Genomic DNA, 11701 nt, shown 5'->3' with positions numbered 1-11701 from the left:
AATTTTATCTTTTGAATTCAATGAAATTGCTTGCAAATACAACTTGATACACGGAACAATTCAACAAGGCTCATGCAATCAATTTTGGAGTTCTAATATCTATGACTTTCAAATTTACATGCCCATTAGTAAATGTTACTCCTGCTCACAACTTGCCTTAACTATGTAATTAAACATATAACACTTGTGCACAGTATACAATAGTTTAAGCACGTCAGTTTGAGTGTCATACCTGAGGGAACTTGATGCATTTCTCTTAGTATAACTTAATCATCCCAAGTTCCATTCTCATCTTCTCATGCCTTTCTCTATTCAAGGGTTTAGTCAATATATCTGCAATTTGATTGTCAGTTTGGCAGAAATCTAACTTAATTAAACCCTTTTCAACATTATCCTTAAGGAAATGATGCCTTATATGAATATGCTTCACTCTTGAATGATGGACTGGATCTTTAGATATGCAAATTGCACTAGTGTTATCACAATAGATAGTAATGCAATTAAATTTAATACCAAAGTCACGCAACTGTTGTTTGATCCAAAGGACTTGAGAGCAACAAGCAGCTGCTGCTACATACTCAGCCTCTGCAGTAGACAATGCAACAGTATTTTGTTTCTTGGAACCCCAAGAAACTAGACAAGAGCCAAGGAACTGAACCATACCTGAGGTGCTTTTCCTGTTGACTAAGTCACCAGCATAGTCAGCATCAGTAAATCCTCTAAGCATAAAGTCATCACTTCTAGGATAGAACAGACACAGGTTATCTGTTCCTTTGAGGTATCTCAGAATTCTCTTAACAGCCGTTAGATGAGATTCCTTAGGGTTAGACTGAAATCTAGCACACAATCCAACACTAAAAGAGATGTCAGGCCTACTGGCTGTTAGATATAGCAATGAGCCAATCATACCTCTATCAGTCGTTTGATCCACACTTGTTCCTTGTGGATTATCATCAAGTCTCGTTGCTGTTCCCATAGGTGTGTGATTTGTCTTGGCATTCTCCATGTTGTACTTCTTCAGAAGTTCCTTGATGTACTTCTGCTGGTGAATCATTATTCCTTCTGTTGTTTGCTTTATTTGGAGTCCAAGGAAGAAATTTAGTTCACCCATCATGCTCATCTCAAATTCACCACCCATTAGCTCAGCAAAGTACTTGCACAAACCATTGTTAGTAGCACCAAATATAATATCATCAACATAAATCTGTACTACCAACAAATCAGTTCCTCTAGATTTAAGAAAAAGAGTTTTATCAACCTTTCCCCTTTTGAAATCATTTTTCAGGAGGAACTTTGAGAGCCTTTCATACCAGGCTCTTGGAGCTTGCTTAAGCCCATAAAGAGCTTTATCAAGCTTGAAGACATGATTTGGAAATTTAGGATTTTCGAAACCTGGAGGTTGTTCTACAAACACCTCCTCATTTAAGAAACCATTTAGAAAAGCACATTTCACATCCATTTGATAGAGTTTGAAACCCATAAAAGAGGCAAAAGCTACTAGAATTCTAATAGCTTCTAATCTAGCTACTGGAGCAAAGGTTTCATCGAAATCAATACCTTCCTGTTGGTTATAGCCTTTCACAACCAACCTTGCCTTGTTTCTTACAATGGTACCATGCTCATCCAGCTTGTTCCTGAACACCCACTTGAGCCCAATGATCTTCTTTTCCTTAGGCTTTGGCTCAAGGTGCCAGACTTTGTTCCTTTCGAACTCATTTAGTTCCTCTTGCATGGCTACTATCCAGTCAGCATCTCCCAAGGCTTCTTGATGATTTCGAGGCTCTAGGATGGATAGAAATGCTTGGAACGCACAGAAGTTCCTCATTTGTGATCTGGTTTGAGTTCCTTTCCCAATGTCACTGATTATGAGATCAGTAGGATGGGAACCTCTATACCTGAATGGCTTGGGATGAAATTCCCTTGCTGGAACTCCAATTTGAGGAGCTTCTTGTCCTGTTCCCTCTGCTTATTCCTCTTCAGCTTGTTCCTCATTCACCTGTTCATCTTGGTGAGGAACGTCTTCATTCTCTTGAGGTTCTTCTTCTGCTGCAGGATGCTTTTCTTTGGCTTGCTTTTGATCTTCTTCTTCATCTTTGTCTCTGATCAATCCTATTTCAAAATCATTATCTTCTTCCTGTTCCTGTACACTCACAAACTGGTTAACTTCATCAAATATTATGTGAATGCTTTCCTCAACACACATTGAGTTCTTATTGTAAACTCTATAAGCTTTGCTGTTAGAGGCATATCCAAGAAATATAGCCTCTTCACTTCTCTCATCAAATTTGCCTAGATTTTTCTTACCATTATTATGCACAAAGCACTTACAACCAAAGGCCCTAAGATGAGATATGTTTGGTTTCCTTCCCCTGAAAAGTTCATAGGGAGTCTTGTTGATGATGCTTCTGATTGTTACTCTGTTAAGAATGTAACATGCTGTATTCACGGCTTCAGCCCAGAAGTTCCTTGGCAATCCACTTGCAATCAGCATGGTTCTAGCCATTTCCTCAAGGGTTCGATTCTTCCTTTCCACAACCCCATTCTGTTGGGGGGTTCTTGGAGCTGAGAAGTTATGGTTCATGCCATTTTCCCTGCAAAACTCATCGAATCTTGAGTTCTCAAATTCAGTTCCGTGATCTGATCTGAGATGGACTAGTGAGTAACCACTGATTTTCTGTATTTTCTTAGCAAAAGCAACAAACTCGTCAAAAGTTTCATCTTTACTTGCAAGGAAAATAACCCAAGTGAATCTGGAATAATCATCAACAATAACCAAAACATATTTTTTGCCACTCCTGCTTTGAATTCTCATGGGACCACACAAGTCCATATGGATTAGTTCCAAAGGCTTTGTAGTGCTCACCATATTCTTCAATTTAAAAGATGAACGAACATGCTTGCCTTTCACACATGCATCACAAACTTTATTCTGTAGGAACTTGATAATAGGAAGTCCAACAACCAAGTTCCTCGACCTTAGTTTGTCCAGTAATGAAAAGCTAGCATGTCCAAAACGTTTATGCCATAGCAAGGGATCATCTTCAACAACACTCAGACATGTAAGGTTGTTCCTTGGGATTAAGTTGAGGTCTACAGTATATGTATTCCCTCTTCTTGTTCCTTCTAGAACAACCTTTCCTGATTTGTTGTTGATGATGTTGCAAGAATCAGAAGTAAAACTTACAGAGTTTCCCTTATCACAAAATTGTGATATACTGAGCAGATTGTGCATTAAGCCCTCGACCAGGAACACATTATCAATGGAATGAGATTTTGATCTTCCAATTTTTCCTTTTCCAATGATCTCGCCCTTCTTGTTATCCCCAAAGGTTACTGTTCCTCCAGGGTAGTCTTCTAGTGAGAGGAATTTTGATTTATCACCTGTCATATGCTTTGAACACCCGCTGTCGAGATACCACGAGTTGTTCCCCCTCACTAGAACCTGCAAGAAAACTAAGCATTAGAATCAGGAACCCAGGTTTCCTTGGGTTCCTTTGTCGTGGATGTAGTATCAGTTTTCTTGACCCACACTTGTTTCATATTCCTTTTATTAGCTTCTTCTCTATTCCAACATTGACCATAGAGATGTCCAGTCTTACCACAAAAGGTACACATCTTCATGCTAGGAAGCTCAACATATTTCTTTTGTTTACCTTTTCTCTTGGTCATATAACCAAGTCCTTCTGTTCTTTTTCCTTGAGCTTCAGAAATCCATTTGGGTATAACTTTTGGGTCAATACTCCTATCCTTTCTAGCATTCAGTTCATTTTCAAGTTGATCTTTTTTATTCCTTAAAGTCGAAAGTTCATTTTTCAGATTTTCAAAATCAACATTGAATTTAAGCAACTGATCACTCGAGGAACTGCTAGAACTGATATCAGAATTCATGAGCTTATACTGAGTTAATTCAACATTCAAAAGAATACTTTCATTCTTGATTCTATCAGCTATCTCTTTTATGTGTTTATACTTAAAATTCAGCTCTTGTAGTTTGCTTTGGGACTTAGCATAAGCTGTTTCCAACCAAGTGCCATGTTCCTTGCAGATCTTAAGAGCCTTCTCACACTTATTCAGTTTCACACAAGTTTCTCTAAAGAATTCTTCTTCTTCTAGACACAAATCTATTAAGACATCTTTAGAGAGAGTTTTAAGCTGTTTAGGATCAAGAAATACCTCTTTGTGGAGTTCCTCAAGGTAGGCCTTTTCATCATCTGATTTGGCCATCAGACACAAATTGGCTGTCTCCTCTTCTGGTTGGTCATCCTCATCTTCTTCACTGTCAGAATCACCCCAAGCTGCTATCATGGCCTTTCTCATGTCCGACTTTTGAAAGTTTGCTTTGCTGAATTTTTCCTTTCCTTGCTCCTTGCCCTTTCCTTTTCCTTTATCATTTTCCCAGAGGGAACAATCCCTGATAAAGTGATATGGGGATCCACACTTGTGGCAGCTGTAGTCAGGTTTGGCATTAGAGTTCTTTTTCCCGAAGTTCCTTGAGGTGCGGCCTTTCTTGAATATCCTTTTGAACCTTCGAACGATCATGGCAGCTTCATCCTCGTCTACTTCTGAGTCTTCCTCCTCCTCTGCTTTCAGAGCCAACCCCTTGTTCCTCATGGTTTCAGTGTTGACTCTAAGGTGCAACTCGTGGGTCATGAGAGAGCCAGCAAGTTGCTCGATGTTGAACTTGGTGAAGTCCTTAGTTTCCTGTAGGGCTGTCACCTTAGCTCTCCATCTCTCGTCCTGTGGAAGACTTCTGAGAACCTTCCTAACCTGCTCATCTGTAGGAATCTGTCTACCAAGGGAAACCAGCTCATTTATGATGTTAGTAAAACGAGTTAGCATCTCCTGGATGGTTTCCTTAGGTTGCATCTCAAATCTTTCATACTTAGACATAAGTAGATCGATTTTTGAGCGTTTAACCTCATTAGTTCCTTCATGAGTAATCTGCAGCAAATCCCAGATTTCCTTAGCGTTCTTGCACCCCATAACACGATTGTGCTCATGAGGTCCAAGCCCGCAATGGAGCAATTTCACAGCCATAGCATTGATTTCCATTTTGTCAAAATCCTCTTTCTCATATTCAGACATGGGCTTAGGGATTACCTCATTCTGAGCGTTTGTCTTGGTGACTTTGAAATCACCAACTTCAATGACCCTCCATACTTGGTAGTTCTCCGCCTTGATAAAGATCTCCATACGGTTCTTCCAGTAGGTATAGAACTTCCCGTTGAACATAGGAGGTCTCTGAGTTGAGTATCCTTCCTCGAGCTTTTCGTGAGTATTCATTTTCTCCAAGACCTTTCTTCTTCAGGGTTTCCTGATTCTCTTAGAAGTTAGGCTCTGATACCAATTGTTGTTTCAATGAATACTACAAGAAGGGGGGGTTGAATTGTAGTATGAGAGTTTAGCCAAACTTTTTGCGGAATTAAAATTAAGTTAGCTAAAGGAACTGAGAGATTAACTGAAGGAACTAAAGAATGCAAGAGAGATTTTACGTGGAAAACTCCTTGGCCCTAACAAGGAGAAAAACCACGACCACTTGGGATTTTGGGAAAAGAATCTTCACTAGAATAGGGCAAATGATCCTATTACAAGCTAAAGACTCAAACTCAAGTTGCGCTACGAACTTGAGACCCTGAGGAACAAGTCACCCAACTTGTTACTCTTCTCTTCTCTTTCTCTCTTCTCACTTCTCTGTTCTCTCTTCTCTTTCTCTGTTCTCTCTTCTCTTTCTCTGTTCTCTCTTCTCTTTCTCTTCTCTTTCTCTTCTCTTTCTCTTCTCTTTCTCTTTTCTCTTTCTCTTCTCTTTCTCATACACAAATGTTCACTCGAACTTCCCCATTCCCCAATTACAACTCGAAAGAAAAACAAACTCTAGTATAAGAACATTAAGAACACTCTAATCAACTTATGTGGAATTGGACGCTTGACTCAATTAAAAGCTTGAAAACTTATGTGAGCAAGGACAAGTTTTTCCAACAGAAATCAAGAGCTATTTATAGATCACAAAACACCTTGGAAAAACTTCATTGTGCTGCAAACCCATTACGCCACTACTCATGCCCACTAAGAAGATCATGTCCCTTAATTTAAGGAACCATGAACTCCTCAATTTTGCAGAACCACGACTTGAAGAAGAACGTGGGAGAGTAGGCCGCAAGTTTTGGAAAACATGGTGATTTTATTTTTTCAGAAGATATTTTCGAAAATAAGAAAATAAAATAAAATCTTTTTCCACAAGATATTTTCGAAATTCAGAAAGAAATAAAATCCCTTTCAAAAGATAAACGTTTTAGATTGCAACCGTTTTCCTAAAAACTAGCATGCACAATTTTATCTTCTTGGACCAATTCCACACAGATTTTTCGAGTGCCATTTAATATCTTATACTTACATAAATCCTAAAATATAAAAATATATTTAGTCTTCATGTTTTCTGATCAAGCTTCTACTCCGAGGCTTCTGTTCCTTGGAAGGAACTTCTCTTCTCTGGTGATGCTTCTTCTCTGAAGCTTCTGTTCCCTGAGGGAACCTTCTCTTCTCAAGTCTTCATTTCTGAAGCGCCAGTTCCTGTGAGGGAACTCTTCTTTTTGGATAGCTTTGTTTCTGGCCTTTCTGTTCCTCATGGTATCTTTGCTCGACACTTAATTCTCCTAGTCTTTGCACTGATCACACACTCAAACAATCAAGCCTTTATTAGTATGTAAGTAAGTGAGGTTGTGTCATCATCAAAATCATTAAGTCCAACACAAACCTGACTGGAACTTCGACCTGGAAGTCTGACTTAGCTTCGTGGTGAAGGATGAAACCGTTAAGCACGACCACTCAGCTTCGTCAACCTCAACTTTGAATGAATACATATGTCATATGAGCATATTTATAGTACACCCAAATTATTCTTTTCGCAAAAGATAAGTTTTATTAAAAGATAGAAATAAAAGATATTTTCCAAAGATAAGTTTTCCATAATTATATCTTTTGTCAAGAATATATTTTGTCAATAATAATAAGATATAATTACCATAAAATCTGATTTTATCTAGATCATATATTTTCCAAATATACTAATATATCTTACCATATCTTTTTACAAAAGATATAATTACCATATCTTTTTACAAAAGATAAACTTGCCATAAAATTAGATTTTATTTAAAACTTATTTTGCTGAAAATATTTTCCAAAAATAACTTATCTTTTTCCACAAGGATTTATTAGAAAATAAATATCTTTATTCTGTAAAACCAAATCCTTAAAAGATATGCACGTGGTAGTGTAGGGAATATTTCAAGCATTACGATAACCCCAAACTTGAACCCCACTGTGATCATACACTAAAGTACGGTGGCGTTCCAAAGGGAAAGACAAAGAGCAAAAAGAGTTGCCAACAAGTTTTAAGGAACTTGTACCCAAAAGACAATCCAAAAGGACCATCAACTACTCCATAAGGTCTTGAACCAAATAGGGTCCGGGGATGAGGGTACGAATCCAATCTATAAAAGAAAGGACCCGCCCTATAAAATAGGCCTCTACTTTGTTCTGCTCGTATTCATATGCGCTTTTCGAATAACATACAAACATTATATTAAACCTAACCTGTTTAATCTATGTTGGTTGAATATTAATGCACAAACAAAACTATTATTGGCGATCACTTGAATTAAAATCACATTAGCCTAAACCAAATTAATAATTATCTTATTAAGCGTGATTTCAAGTACAAATTCCCTTTAACAATCATAAAAGGTGTGATCAAGCAATAACAAAATATAATCAAGCAACATAAATAAACAATAAATAATAATAACGATGATAATAACATGATAATAGCATGATAAGGCATAATAAAGCTTGATAGTAATAGCAAGATCCTAGGCATGATACTAACAAGATTAATAACAAATCCTAGCATGTCACTAAACAATAAAGATCGAAGCTTTATCCCTAACATGGTACTAACATGATATTAGAAAGAATAAAGGCACCCTCAACATGATACTAGAAAGCATAAAATAACAATCCTAACATGATACTAGGAATTAATCAATAATAAACATGCTTTCTACATTGAAAGAGAGTAATAAAATTACATACTTTGAAGCCTCGTACCTCTTTCTAATAACAAAATACACAAGTTAGTAAACTTCAATGAAAATCAAGAACAACAATTAAAGAATCAAATTAAAATCAAATTAAACAAAGTTTTGACTAGTTTTGGACCAAACCCTCAGAAATTATCAAACCTTGCACGTCTAGGGCGAAGGCAACTTCGAACTTGGATAGGTGATTCTAAGTCTAGTGTATGCGGAATATTGTATTTGTAAAAAAGGTAGTTTAGAAAAAGAGGGAGAGAGAATAAGAATTAAGTAATTCTTAATGAGAGTTGATAGAGAGAATTGAGTAAGAATTGATGAGAGATGATAGGAATTGATGATTCTGAAAACAGGAGTTCGGACGCTATTTATAATGAAAATAATCCGGAAAATCACGGAATTTGATAAGGAATAAAACTCCACGCTGTCGCCAGGAATTAACTCTGTCGCGACGCGACAATGCCTGTCGCGAGGCGACAGGGTCTGTCGCGCGGCGACAGACTTGTCGTTTGGCGACAGCCTGTATAAGCGCGTTTTTCTTCACGCGGAATCCGATCTTTAATCAACTTGATCTACGGAGTCCGTACAGAAGATAAAATACATATTTTTAAGATAATAAAACAATATTTTATTCCAAATAAAAACCTTTAAAAGATAATTAATTATTAAACCCATCAATATTAGAATTAAAAAGCACATTCTAGAAACTTCTAGAAAACTATAATTAATCCTAATAATTTTAGGAATAACAATTAATATTGGGCCCTCCTCTAGATCATTGGGCCGTATTAAAATAAAACACTGGGCCCAGTTTAGTATTTTGGCCATAACTTCCTCAATATTCATCGGAATTGGGCTTATAATATATCGTTGGAAAGGTCTCTTCGAGCCCCATCCAACTACACCATTATTGGACCCTTATCATGGACCAAAATAGACTGAAATGGACATTTTCAAAAGCAGAGAGAAAAGAAATTAATTAAAACTAAACCGCGACACTTGACTTTCGAATCACTTTCACCTAATTCGATAATAACACAACGCACAAGGCATTCATCACTGGGTTTGGTTTTGGGGAGACACAAATGGGTGTCTACAGGTAGATAAATATATAATCATTAGATTCGACCTGCGACCTTTAACGACGTGCAGACGTAAGTTCCAATTAGGTTTTGGAACTCTGACAGAATCTGAGTTCCTGACAAGTCAGTAACTCTAATTTCATTGACTATCATGAGTTCACCTTGGTGCTTTAGACTTGTTCCAGACTGAATTTTGTGTCCAACATACTTACATGAATCCTAGAGTGATATACTTCGATTTCTCCGTCTTCATGTTGTTTCTTTGAAACTCTTGTTCTGGAATCTTGTAGTATTGATGTATTCTAGTTCTCGGGGCAACGTTCCACTTCTGGAACCGCAAGCCAAGTTCCTATTGGAACTTGCTGTCTTCATGTTCCTGTTAGGGAACTTAGATAGTTCTTGTTAGAGAACTAAGTTCCTGTCAGGGAACTCTTCATGTACCTGTTAGGGAACATGGAACTCTTCATGTAACTGTTAGGGAACATGCTCCGGCTCTCGTGGGATAGCCTGCCGAAAGTTCCTTCTGGATCTTGTTAGAGAATACCTTCAGGTTCCTTCGTAGTTTAGTTCTCGTGGGAGAACTTGCTTTGGGTTTATTCAATCTCTCTTGTTCCTCTTGAAGTCTTCTATGTTCCAACCCATTGACTTCACCTAAGTCAGTTCCTGTCTTCACATAAACACTTAAGAGAAACATTAGATTGAAGTTTGTTTGTCATAAACAAACTTCAAGTGAGAGAACTAATTAAACTTAAAGCTTATGTAAATACTCCTACACATATACTACTCATGTATGCATAGTGTACTTACCTCATGAAGCTAACATATGCAAACACCTATTTACATAGTTACCTTCATGGTTCCTTAGCCATCATCATGCTTATCAACCATAACACTCATCATTGTTCTCGTTCTTCTATTGCTTATCATATATTGCTTAAGTTCCTTATATACTTGTCATTGCTCAGGTTCCTTGTATCAGTATAACTTGTTCTTTCTATGCACAACTTGGCAAACACATTAGATAGATAATCATCATTAGTTTACAATCATCAAAACCTAATTACTCAACAATTTCCCCCTTTTTGATGATGACAAACTAATGATGCTTATCACACAATAAAGGATAAATCATCGTACATTTATTCCCCCTTAGTTCTTCAAGGAATTAACATTTAGAACAAGTTAGGAACATGCACAGGAACTTAGCAATACACATCATTATCACAATATATATACATTCAACGATCATGATGTAAGAACTTTAGACAACTTAACTACTGCATACCATAAGCATCATACATATTCTTCCCCCTTTTGTTATTATCAAAAAGGGTATTGTTCCACACGTTTGTTTTTCGTAAATTACACACACGTAAAGTCATATGTCACACCTACCACCATATAATAAGTAAATATATAATGGTTAAACACTTGTTGTTCCTAAAAGTCTCAAGGTACTCACTTTTCAAACCGGATACCATTTCCACACTAATTTCCAACTCACAATCCAAAGGCCCAACTTTAAAACCCTTAATTGAACTTGACAAATAAAAAGTTAAAAAATCAAGTAAAGATCAGAGCTAAAAAGTTAGAAAAGGATTGCATGAATAGGCAAATGAAAGCGCAAGCTCAAAGGATATTTAAAGAAGCATATGGAACAGAATAAGTAGAGGGAACATGAAGTGGAATTTGTGCTCTTCGTTTAGACCTTTTGAGATGATAAGGTTCATCACATTTTTTCTTCATTTCATACTCTTGAACCTCCTGCTAAACACAACACATATTCATCTTTCTATTTGATAACCAAGTTCCCTTACTTCAACCACCAACTTCTTTGAGGAACATTCTGCTCACTGGAACTTAAATAGATTTCAGCTTCATAGTCAAGTTCCTTCAACATTTAATGGTGTTCATTCACTAGCTAGCTTACCAAGTATACGAGTACACGACATCAACATAGTCAATATTCTTCATATTTAGATATCAAGAAAATTAAATATTCGATCACCCTCTTTTTTTTTTTTTTTTTTTCAAAGGGTGTCATTACACAAATTTTGCATGCTTTTCTAGAATAACACATTTTAAATCAATGAAGATAATATTTACTCATACACTTGAGTTCCACAACCAGATATGAACCATTTTGATTTCTTGATTCCTACCTTATTCCCCCTGAGTCCTTTACCATTCTTCTTCCTTTTCAAGTACTTACTTCTTTCATTTTCTTCAACTTCCCCCTCAACATATAATCACAATTCTTCACTTTTCATTGAACCATAAAAAGGTGATGAACAAACTTAGAGCACATGGGAATTAAGAGTAAGAATTAAGGCTATATGAAAAGATAAGGAAATAGGGTGAATAAGAATCTTCGAATATATAAAAATATGAAATAAGTATAGCGCAACACGGACACACAACTGAAAGTTGTATAATAATGTTGCATTTGAAGACATATGGTGTGGATGCTTGAAAGTTGGCTAAAATATAGGTTAGTTCCCTCTAATATTTAAACAAGTAAGGTACAAA

The sequence above is a fragment of the Chenopodium album genome, chromosome 21 (assembly GCF_948465745.1).
Source record: "Chenopodium album chromosome 21, dcCheAlbu1.1, whole genome shotgun sequence".
Classification (NCBI taxonomy): domain Eukaryota; kingdom Viridiplantae; phylum Streptophyta; class Magnoliopsida; order Caryophyllales; family Amaranthaceae; genus Chenopodium; species Chenopodium album.
This window is presented reverse-complemented; position numbering follows the sequence as displayed.